Source organism: Callithrix jacchus, chromosome 3, assembly GCF_049354715.1.
Source record: "Callithrix jacchus isolate 240 chromosome 3, calJac240_pri, whole genome shotgun sequence".
NCBI classification, from domain to species: domain Eukaryota; kingdom Metazoa; phylum Chordata; class Mammalia; order Primates; family Cebidae; genus Callithrix; species Callithrix jacchus.
Window position 1 is genome coordinate 21,998,976 of NC_133504.1, and position 11,784 is coordinate 22,010,759.

Sequence of the window (11,784 nt, forward strand, 5' to 3'; positions counted from 1 at the left end):
CATTTTTTTTTTTTTGAGACAGATGTTCGCTTGTCTGCCAGGCTGGAGTGCAATGTCATGATCTTGGCTCACTGTAACCTCTGCTTTCCAGTTTCAAGCGATTTTCCTGCCTCAGCCTCCTGAGTAGCTGGGATTGCAGGCATTCACCATACCCAGCTGATTTTTGTACTTTTAGTAGAGATAGGATTTCACCATGTTAGCCAGGCTGATCTCGAACTCCTGACCTCGTGATCTGCCCGCCTGGGCCTCCCAAAGTGCTGGGTTACAGGTGTGAGTCACCACGCCCAGCCCCAAGAACATGATTTTTTAAGTTTAAAAATGTAGCAGATCTACTGAAAAACTGTATGGTAACTGTTGAGAAGTGAACAAAGGTCTGGAAGAACAAGGGAAAGAAATCTCTCAAAAAAGCCAACATTTAAAGACAGACATCAAAAAAGCAAATGTAAAAGAACCGGAAGATAGCTCTAGAAGTTGTAACTTGTAGATAAATAGGAATTTCAGAAGGAGAGTAAAGCGGCCAAAGGAGGAGAGACAAAATGTAAACAAACAGGTGCAGAAACTTTTACAGAGTGAAGAGAGACTTTCATCTTCAGAATTCTTTGAGTTTCAGGGAACAGGGGATGAAAACTGGAACACATCAGAGATTCTGTTACAGTGTTGTAATTCCAAGGGTAATGACAAAGTTCTATAGTTTTCTAGATAGAAAGAACAAATTGTTTACATAGAAAAAGGATAAGACTGGCTTTGGATTTCTAACTGCAACTTTAAATATCAGTAAGTAGTAGGATAATAACTACAGGCAACTGACATTATAGATTAAAAATCAAAACCCAAACACATGCTACTTAGGAAACCCACTTTAGATGTAGTGGCTCATGCCTGTAATCCTAGCATTTGGATGGCTGAGGCAGGCAGATCACCTGAGATCAGGAGTTCAAGACCAGCCTAGCCAACATGGCGAAACCCTGTCTCTACTAAAAATACAAAAATTAGCCGGGTGTTGTGGTGCATACCTGTAATCCCAGCTACTCAGGATGCTCAGGCAGGAGAATCACTTAAACCCAGGAGGCAAAGGTTGCAGTGAGCAGAGATTGTGTCATTGCACTCTAGCCTGGGTGACAGAATGAGACTCTGCCTCAAAAACAAAAACAAGACCCCACGTTAGAGAAAGTGAGAAAGAAAAGTTAAATTTCAGAGGATATATGAAAAGATACCACTGGGCATGGTGGCTCACACCTGTAATCCTAGCACTTTGGGAGGCCGAGGCAGGCGGATCACTTGAGGTCAGGAGTTTGAAACCAGCCTGGCCAACGTGGGGAAACCTTGTCTCTATTAAAATTACAAAAAAATTAGCCAGGCATGGTGGCAGGTACCTGTAATCCCAGCTACTTGGGAGGCTGAAGCAGGAGAATTGCTTGAAGGTGGAGGTTGTAGTGAGCCGAGATCGTGCCACTGCACTCCAGCCTGGGCAGCATACATATTAATATTATGTAATGACAAAAGGCAAATTTATAACAGAGTTACAACAATCATAAATCATGTTCACTAATCATTGTAGTAGCTAAACATGTAAAGCATAATCTTTATGTTAGGAGAATTTAACACACCTTTTTCAGACTCAAACATATGTAACAGACAAAATAAGTAGAAACAAAGGACTGGAATAAAACAACCAACAAATTTGACCTAAAACATTTATGTTGTTACATCTCATAACTATATTTTTTTATGTTTTAATGGAACATTTACAAAAATTAATCTTGCTTTTGTTTCCAAAGGATATCAAAGCCAATTTATAGGATTAAAGATTTTATAGGCCACATTCCCTGATTATAATCCAAAAAAGAAAATAAAAGTAGTAAATAACGAAAAGGGATACCCCTCAAAAAACCCTCTAATTACTTGGAAATTAAGAAACAATATTCTAGGCCAGGTGTGGTGGTTCACGCCTATAATCCCAGCACTTTGGGAGGTGGAGGTGGATGGATTACTTAAGGCCAAGAGTTCCAGACCAGCCTGGGCAACATGGTGAAACCCCATTTTTACTAACACAGAAAGAAAAGAAAATTAACTGTGCGTGGTGCTGCATGCTTGCAGTCCCAGCTATTCAGGAGGCTGAGGCACAAGAATATAGCTGCAACTCAGGAGGCAGAGGCTGCAGTGAGCTGAGATTGTGCCACTGCTCTCCAACCTGGGTAACAGAGTGAGACTCTTTCTAAAAAAAAAAAAAGAAAGAAAGAAACAATAGTCTAAATAACTCTTATCAAAATGTAAACAAAACTGAAATAACAAACCATATACAAAGCAATGAGGAAAAAGTTCGTAACAAAATATACACAACATAGTTCAAAGTATTCCTATGGGAATTCATGGCCTTAAATATTTTATTATTAAGGAAAAATTTTAGGCCAGGCCCAGTGGCTCACCCCTGTAATCCCAGCATTTTGGGAGGCCAAGGTGGGCAGATCACTTGAGGTCAGGAGTTTGAGATGAGCTTGGCTGGTATGGTGAAACCCTGTCTCTACAAAAAAAAAACAAAAATTAGCCAGGTGTGATGGTTGAACCCGGGAGGCCTCTTGCAGTGACCTGAATTGTGCCACTGCACTTCAGCCTGGGCAACAGAGCAAGGCTCTGTCTCCAAAAAAAAAAAAGGAAAAAAAGATTAAAAATATTTAAGGTCCAGTTAAAAACTTTAGAACAAGAACACCAAAATAAACAAAACAAAAAGTTGGGGCAGGGCATGATGGCTCAAGCCTATAATCCCAGCACTTTGGGAGGCCGAGGTGGGTGGATCACAAGGTCAAGATATCAAGACCATCCTGGTCAACAAGGTGAAACCCCAACTTTACTAAAAATACAAAAATTAGCTGGGCATGGTGGCGCACGCCTGTAGTCCCAGCTACTCGGGAGGCTGAGGCAGGAGAATTGCTTGAACCCAGGAGGCGGAGGTTGCAGTGAGCCAAGATAGCATCATTGCACTCCAACCCGGGTAACAAGAGCGAAACTCCGTCTCAAAAAAAAAAAAAAGTTGGAAGAGACGATAAAGATAAAAATTAATGAACAGAAAACAGTATAAAGTGCAAATAAATCTCAAAGCTGATTCTTATATAGGACTCCCCACAAAGAGATAAAATTTCAGGGAAATCGTCAGAGGCTCAACTGCCCCTCACCAACAAAGAACTAGAATTTGAAAATGTGATGTCAGAGAAGTCATATGAAAGGCAAGGGAAAAGTGCAAACAGTGCTGCTGGCGAGCCTCCCTCCCTCCCTCCCACACACTCCCCACCCCAACTCTGGAGGAGCCCTGTGGGGTGATACCGTTTGGCTCTGTGCCCCCACCCAAATCTCATCTCTAATTGAAATCCCCATGTGTGGAGGGAGGGAGGTGACTGGATCAGGGGCGTGGTTTCCCCATGCTGTTCTCGTGAGAGCGAGTGAGTTCTCATGTGATCTGGCAGTTTTACAAGGGGCTCTTCCCCCTTCACTTTCTCTCTCCTGCCACCTTGTGAAGAGGGTATCTGTGTCTCCTGCCATGATTGTAAGTTTCCTGAGGCCTACCAGCCAGGAAGAACTGTGAGTCAATTAAACCCCTTTCCTTTATAAATTACACAGTCTCGGGTAGTATCTTTATAGCAGTGTGAGCAGACTAATACAGGGGGCAGGCAGGTAACAGGAGCGATCAGACCCCACCTAGCCACTGGGATGGGGAGAGAGGAAAAACCCTTGAATTGGATGAGATACTGACGTTTTAATTTAGGTTGGGTGGAGCTACATAATCTAAAAATGGTAGTGTTGTTAGAATCTGAAATGGCCGAAAACTCATGAGATCTAGGAAATGCCACCAAGAGCAAGGAAAATGTTTCTGACAAAAAATGCTTGAGGCGAGAGTGGAAGAAAACAAAGCTGTTTCCTGACTACACTTTATTAAGCCCGGCTCATTCAGCAAGCCTATTATTACACTTGTGTTTCTAGCTATCATTTTCCTTCATCGAACTGGGAGAAATTAAGCACCAAAATAACTAATTAATAACAGTAACACATATAATCTTTTGAATGAAATTAAGAATCATGGGTACATATTGATAACTATAAATACATGAATAAATTGAAAGTTTGACAAGAGAGTATTTACTTAGTCTCAAAGTACTTCCTGAGAAAATACCAGAGAGAGAAAACATAAATTAATGGTAGAGAAGAAGAAAAGACACCATCTTAAATAAGCTATCAAATTGGACAACAACAAATCCAAGGCATATGCCATCTGACACAAGGAATACAATGTTACTTCTTGCTTCATTGAGTTTTTGTCCAAAGGTGTATAAACTGAACCTCATAATCAGGAATATTTTCAAACTCAAATTCTACAATATATGTGGCCTAGATGTCAAAAGAATTCAAAAATGAGAAATGATTTCCAAGTTGAAAATGATTAAAGACAGATAAGAGTGAAATGCACTGCATGCTTCTGAATGGGATGGCTCTTTTGCTCTTAAAGCAGGAGTCCCCAACCTCTGGGGGCCATGGACTGGTACTGTGCCACACAGTAGGAGGTAAGTGGCGGGCAAGTGAGCAAAACTTCTTCTGTATTTACAGCTGCTCCCTATCAGCTTGTATTATCTCCTGAGCTCCGCCTCCTACCAGATCAGCAGTGGCATTAGGTTCTCATAGGAGCATGAACTCTATTGTGAACTGCGCATGCGAGGGTTCTAGGTTGCACACTCCTTATGAGAGTCTAATACCTGATGATCTGTCACTGTCCGCCATCACCCCCAGATGGAACTGTCTAGTTGCAGGAAAATAAGCTGAGGGCTTCCACTGATTCTACATTATGGTGAATTGCACAATTATCTCATTATATATTACAATGTAATAATAATAGAAATAAAGTGCATGATAAATGTAATGCACTTGAATCATCCTGGAACCACCCCCTCACCCTTGGTTTGTGGAAAAATTGTCTTCCATGAAACCAGTCCCTGGTGCCAAAAAGTTTGGGGACCACTGATCTAGAGGATATTATTGGGAATTATTATTATTAGCAAAATGGACTGATGGTAACATATGAATGTTAATGTCCAAATTTTGGTGGTTGTAGGAGAAGGTCTGTGAGATGCCAGGGCATCACACTGGCAAATTATTCTTAGATGGTTCAGGACAATAAAAATTCTTTATATTGTACTAGCAACTTTTCTATACATTTGAAAAGTGTTTCACAATTGTTGAAAATGTTATAGAGTAAAAAGACTAATTACCAACTGGGAAAAATATTAGCAATGCAAATATTAGATAAGTGGTTAAATTTTTGACATACAAAGAGCCCTTATTGAACTGAGGAGATAAACACTAATCAGTTCACGGCTGGGCACAGTGACTAATGCCTGTAATCCCAGCACTTTGGGAGGCCGAGGTGGGCAGAGCACTTAAGCCCAGGAGTTCCAGACCACGCAACATAGTGGACCCCCATCTCTACCAAAAATACACACACACAAAATTATTCAGGCAGCATGGTGGCACAGCCTGTGGTCCCAGCTACTTGGGAGGCTGAGGTCAGAGGATCCCTTGAGCCCAGAGGCAGAGGTTGCAGTGAGCTGAGATCAGTACTCCAGCCTTGGTGACAGAGCAAGGCACTGTCTCAAAAAAAAAAAAAAAAATGACTAATCAATTCAACTAAGAGAAAATCCAAATGACAAACCAATTAAAAGAGATTACTAGTAGTCAGGAAAAATGCAATTTAAAATACTAGCCAAGCATGGTGGCTCATGCCTGTAATCCTAGCACTTTAGGAGGCTGAGATGGACGGATTACTTGAGGCCAGGAGTTGAGACCAGCCTGGGCAATTAGGTGAAACCTTGTTTCTAATAAAATTACAAAAATTAGCCAGGCAGCACATCCTTGTAATCCCAGCTACTCGGGAGGCTGAGGCAGGATAATCGCTTGAACCCAGGAGGTAGAGGTTGCAGTGAGCAGAGATCATGCCATTGCACTCCAGCTTGGGCAACAGAGCAAGATTCTGCCTCAAAAAAAAAAAAAAATATATATATATATACACACACACACACACACACACACACACAGATATATGTGTATATGTATCTGTGTGTGTATATATATACATACATACACACACACAGATATATGTGTATATGTATCTGTGTATATATATACATACATACACACACACACACACACACACACACACACACACATATTGGCTGGGCATGGTGGCTCATGCCTTTAATCCCAGCACTTTGGGAAGCCAAGGCGGGTGAATCACCAGAGGTATCCTGAGGTCAGGAGTTCAAGACCAGCCTGACCGAAATGGTGAAATCCCGTATCTACTAAAAATACAAAATTAGCTGGGCACGGTGGGGCATGCCTGTAATTTCAGCTACTCAGGAGGCTGAGGCAGGAGAATCACTTGAACCTGGGAGGCTGAGGTTGCAGTGAGCCGAGATCATGCCATTGCACCGCAGCCTGGGCAACAAGAGCGAAACTTCATCTGAAAAAATAAATAAACACACACACACACACACACACACACATAAATATATACACATACATATATACATACCAAAATAATACAAATGTAAAAGCACATCAGCCAGCAAGGGCGATTTGGGTATGTGGAATGGATATTTTCATGCTTTCATGATAGAGATCTGAATGTCCCATTTTTGTGATATAAAATGTGGCAGCATCCATTAGAAATATGCATTCCCGATCTCTTGACCAGGAGATTCCACCCTGAGGAATCCATTTTCTGCATAAGGATATAGAAACAAGAATGTTTATTGCAGCTTTGTTTTTCATAGCAAAAATCAAAGTAATAAATGACTACTAATAGCAAAATGATTGGGGGCTGGGGGTGTGGCTCATGCCTGTAATTCCAGCATTTTGGAAGGCTGAGGGAGGAGGATGCTTGATCCTAGGAGTTTAAGACCAGCCTGGGCAACAGAGTGAGACTCCATCTCTACAAAAAAAAAAAAAAAAAAAAAGCTGGGCACAGCGGTGTGTGCCTCTCTCATTTTGTAAAGGCTGAGGTGGGAAGATTGCTTGAGCCTGGGAGATCAGAGCTGCAGTGAGCCAGTGAGTTGTAATAGTGCCACTGCAATCCAGCCTGGGTGACAGAATGAGACCCTGTCTCAAAAGAAAAAAAAAAAAGAAAAAGAAAAGAAAAATGATTGGGATATAATCATTTCATGGAAAACTATGCAGCCATTAGAATAAGTTAGCTCTATGCCAGTTGACTAAATAGAATTCTTACAATATATATTTTTAGAGAGGAAAGAGAAATGTATAAGATAGAATTCTTTTATTTTTTAAGAGACAAGGTCTCACTGTGTCATCCAGGCTGGAGTGCAGTGGTGTGATCATTCCTCACTGCAGCCTCAAATTCCTGGGCTCAAGCAATCCTCCCACCTCTGCCTCCTGAGTAGCTAGAACTACTGGTGCACACCACCATGTCTGGCTAATTTTTAAAAAATTTGTTTTTTTAGAGATGGGGTCTTGCTATGTTGGCCAGGCTGGTCTCAAACTCCTATGCTCAAGCAATCCTCCTGCCTCAGCCTCCCAAAGCACTGGGAATTATAGCTGTGAGTCACTGGGCCCAGCTGAATCCTATTTTCTTTTAAAGTCAACTCCCTTATATATGTACATATGTTTTATAAATCGTTATTTTGTAGAAAGATAGGAAAGCAAGCCACATAGCCATTACATTGGTTAGGAGGGAATGATGGATACAGGTAAGAAAAAGGAGATGAAGAACTTTGATGGTATTGTTGCATTTTGACTAATTTCTATCACTCTACACACCATTCTTACAATATAGGTTAATTGATTACTGAATTGCTAGCAGTGTGGATAAACTAAGTGAGAAAGACTGCTACTGTGGAAACAGTGAGAAGAAATTGTCTGCTGCCAAGCCCCAAGTAAGAAGGCTGGGTCTGAGAAAACCAGCAGTTGGAAGCAAGACAAGTGACTAACCTACTCAGGAAAAAATGTGCGAACAGAGGTGCAAGAGTTAAAGATAAAAATCTACAGGGAAACATTATTTACCAAAAGTGGGTGAAGAGGTGGTGAGTAGGAGAGGATTCCAAACGTAAGAGTCAAGCATCAGACGATGGCACAGGCCAAGAATACATACAGACTCAGGATCAGGTTCTTACAATGAGAATCATGTCAATGAAAGCTGGATCTGGAGTTCAGCCATATCTCAGAGAAGTACATGTGCTGACAAAGCAGTGTGGTTGGGGTGGGCCCTCAAAAACTCTTCCTCCTGTATGGCACTTCCAAACCCTCACCATTAAAGGTCTGGGCAGCTTCTGATGCCTGTAAAAAGAGAAGAAAGAGAAAACAAAAGTGTCTAAGTACAGTCACGCACAGCTTAACAACAGTGATATGTTCTGAGAAATGTGCCATTAGGCGATTTCATCTTTGTGCAAACATCATAGAGTGCCCTTACACAAACGTAGAAGATATGGCCTACTATACATCTAGGCTCTATGGTGTAGCTGATTGCTCCTAGGCTACACATCTGTACAGCGGGTTACCGAACTCAATACTGCAGGCAGCTGTAACACAATGCTAAATGTCCATGTGTCTAAACATATCCAGATAGAAAAGATGCAGTAAACAGATGGTATAAAAGACTTTTTAAATGGTACCCCTGTCTAGGGGCGATTACCATGATCAGAGCTTGCAGGATTGGAGTTGCTCTGAGTGAGTCAGTGAGTGGTGAGTGAATGAGAAGGCTTAGGACATTACCGAGCACCACTGTAGACTTTATCAACGCTGTACACTTTGGCTGCACTAAATTTATAGAAAATATTTTTCTTTCTCCAATAGTAAATTAATCTAAGCTTACTGTAATTTTTTTTTACTTTATAAACTCTTTAAAAAGCTCTTTAGTCCTTTGCAATAATAGAGCTTAAACCACAAACACATTGTACAGCTATACAAAAATATTTCCTTTATTTATATCCTTATTCTACAAGCTTTTTTCTATTAATTTTTTTATTTTATTATAGATTCACGGAGTACCTGTGCATGCTTGTTCCATGGATATATGTGTACTGGTGTGGTTTAAACTTCTAGTGTACCTATTACCCAAATAGCGAGCATTGTACTGGAGTGGTACTTTTTCAATCCCTGCTCCTCACCCACCTTCCCCCTCTTGGGGGTCCCCAGTGCCTATAATTTTCAGCTTTATTTCCATCTGTACTTATTGATTTGCTCCCACTTAGGAGTGAGAACATGCGGTATTTGGCTTTCTGTTTCTGAGTTAGTTCACTTGGGTTAATGGCCCTAAGCTCCATCCATGTTGCTGCAGAAGATATGATTTCATTCTTTAATTTTTTTTTCATTTTAAACTTCTTTGTGACAAATGACATAGCACACACATTAGCCTAGGCCTACAGGGTGTCAGGGCCATCAGGCTCACTGTCCTTTGCCTCCATGTCTTGTTTTACTGGAAGGTTTTCAGGGGCAAGAGCACACAGCGATCTGGCATCTCCTACGATAACAATGTTTTCTTCAGGTATGCCTCCTGAAGGACCTGCCTGAAGCTGTTTCACAGTTAGGTTGTTTATTTTTTTTTAATAAAAACTTTCTCTTTAATCAAGGCTTTTAACATGAACAGATTTCTTAAATAAAATGGAAAGTTTCTAGTACACTGAAACATAAATCTGCAGTCACCATACATACAACACCCGGCAGGAAAAAACAAAAGCAGTAAGTTTACACGATCCCCGTAGCAGCCATGGGCTTAATCTCGGATGCTTCCTCCATCTGCCAAGTGTGTTCTGGATACAGAGCTTCTGTATAGAGCTTCAGATACAGTGTTCTGGATGTGGCTTCTGGCGTCACATTCAGCAGAGGCTGTGGATCCACTGAGCACTCATCTGGCTGGGCTGTGTTGGTGGCTATTCAAAAAGCAAAGCAGTTACCGGCGCATTCGAACAGTGTATTGAACATCTTTTAAATATCAAAGTGAGAAACAAGAAGGCAACATAATAATGTTAGCAGAAGGACGTCAGGCAGTAACGACAGCTGCGTAAAGCTTGAGGCTGAAAAGTGGCTTGCCAGCTTCATTCTTTTGGCTTCTTGGGTAGCGCGTGCTGGAACAGTAAGATGTGAGGTTCTGGTTCAAGGATCATATAATGGATCCATCCATGACTCTGCTGAACGCCAAGATTCCTCTATTCAGATTCAGACATCAAATGGGTTTTAGGGACCAGCTTGGCTATGTCCTTGGCTAGCATGACATGCTGATACTCAAACTCCTCGTCGTCAGATTTGTAGAATAATAAATGTGTTTGTGCACCATGATTGCTTCGTCTTCTAGCCTTCAGCCCCATGCCGCCAACTTCCAAGCAACACCATGCAGCACCAGTTTTGTTTTTAATAAGTAGGAGTACACTAAAATAATGATTAAAAAGCATAGTAGAAGAAATGCGTAATCCAGTAACACAGTCATTTATTACCATTAGCAAGTATTATGTAGCATACATAACTGTACATGCTATACTGTTACACCCCTGGCAGCACAGTAGGCTTGTTTCCCCCAGCATCACCGGAAACATAATGAATACATTGCACCATGACTTTATGATGGCTACAGCTTCACTAGGCAACAGGAATTTTACAGCTCCAATTATGATTCTATGAGACCACCACCATACATGCAGTGTGCTGTTGATGGAAAAGTCACTCTGTGCCACGTCTGTACAAGATTTACAAATACAGAATTCTGCTGGGTGAAGTGGCTCACACCTGCAATCCCAGCACTTTGGGAGGCTGAGGCAGGTGTATCACCTGAGGTCGGGAGTTCAAGACCAGCCTGACCAACATGGAGAAACTCCGTCTCTACTAAAAATACAAAATTAGCTGGCTGTGGTGACACATGCCTGTAGTCCCAACTACTTGGGAGGCTGAGGCAGGAGAATCACTTGAACCTGGAAGGCAGAGGTTGCGGTGAGCCATTGCACTCCAGCCTGGGCAACAGGAGCAAAACTCCGTCTCAAGAAAAAAAAAAAAAAAAGACAAACACACACACACACACACACACACACACACACACACACATTTATATAGAATTCTAGTGTTATCAAGAGAAAACTGCTATAAAATGTCTCAATGCAAAATAATCATGGCAATACCAACAGTAACACCAATAATAGTAGGACTGGTTAAATTTACTGAGTTCTAAGAGCCATGTAAATACACTAAGCACTTCAAATGTATTATCTCTTTTGGCTGGGTGAGGTGGCTCACATCTGTTAATCCCAGCACTTTGGGAGGCAGAGGCGGGCAGATCACCTGAGATCAGGAGTTCGAGACCAGCCTGGCCTACATGGTGAAACCCTGTCTCTGTTAAAACTACAAAAATTGGCCTGGTGGGGTAATCCCAGCACTTTGGGAGGCTGAGGCAGGTGGATCACCTGAGGTCAAAAGATTGAGACCATCCTCGCCAACATGGTGAAACCCCATCTCTACTAAAAATAAAAAAATCAGTAAAGCATGGTGGCGCATGCCTGTAGTCCCAGCTACTCAGGAGGCTGAGGCAGGAGAATTGCTTGAACCCAGGAGGCAGAGGTTGCAGTGAGCCAATATAGTGCTACTGCACTCTAGCCTGGTGACAGAGCAAGACTCCATCTCAAAAAAAAAAAAAAAAATTAGCCAGGTGTGGTGGTACACACCTGTAATCCCAGCTACTCAGGAGGCTGAGGCAGGAGAATTGCTTGCACCCGGGAGGCGGAGGTTGCATTGAGCTGAGATCATGTGACT

The 11,784-nt window shown here is 41.8% G+C and overlaps 1 pseudogene; it reads right to left on the bottom strand.

Annotated features, from left to right (window-relative positions):
* Positions 1-10,085: 10,085 nt before the first annotated feature.
* Positions 10,086-10,324, bottom strand: LOC108590886 (cyclin-dependent kinases regulatory subunit 1 pseudogene; annotated as a pseudogene).
* Positions 10,325-11,784: the final 1,460 nt, after the last annotated feature.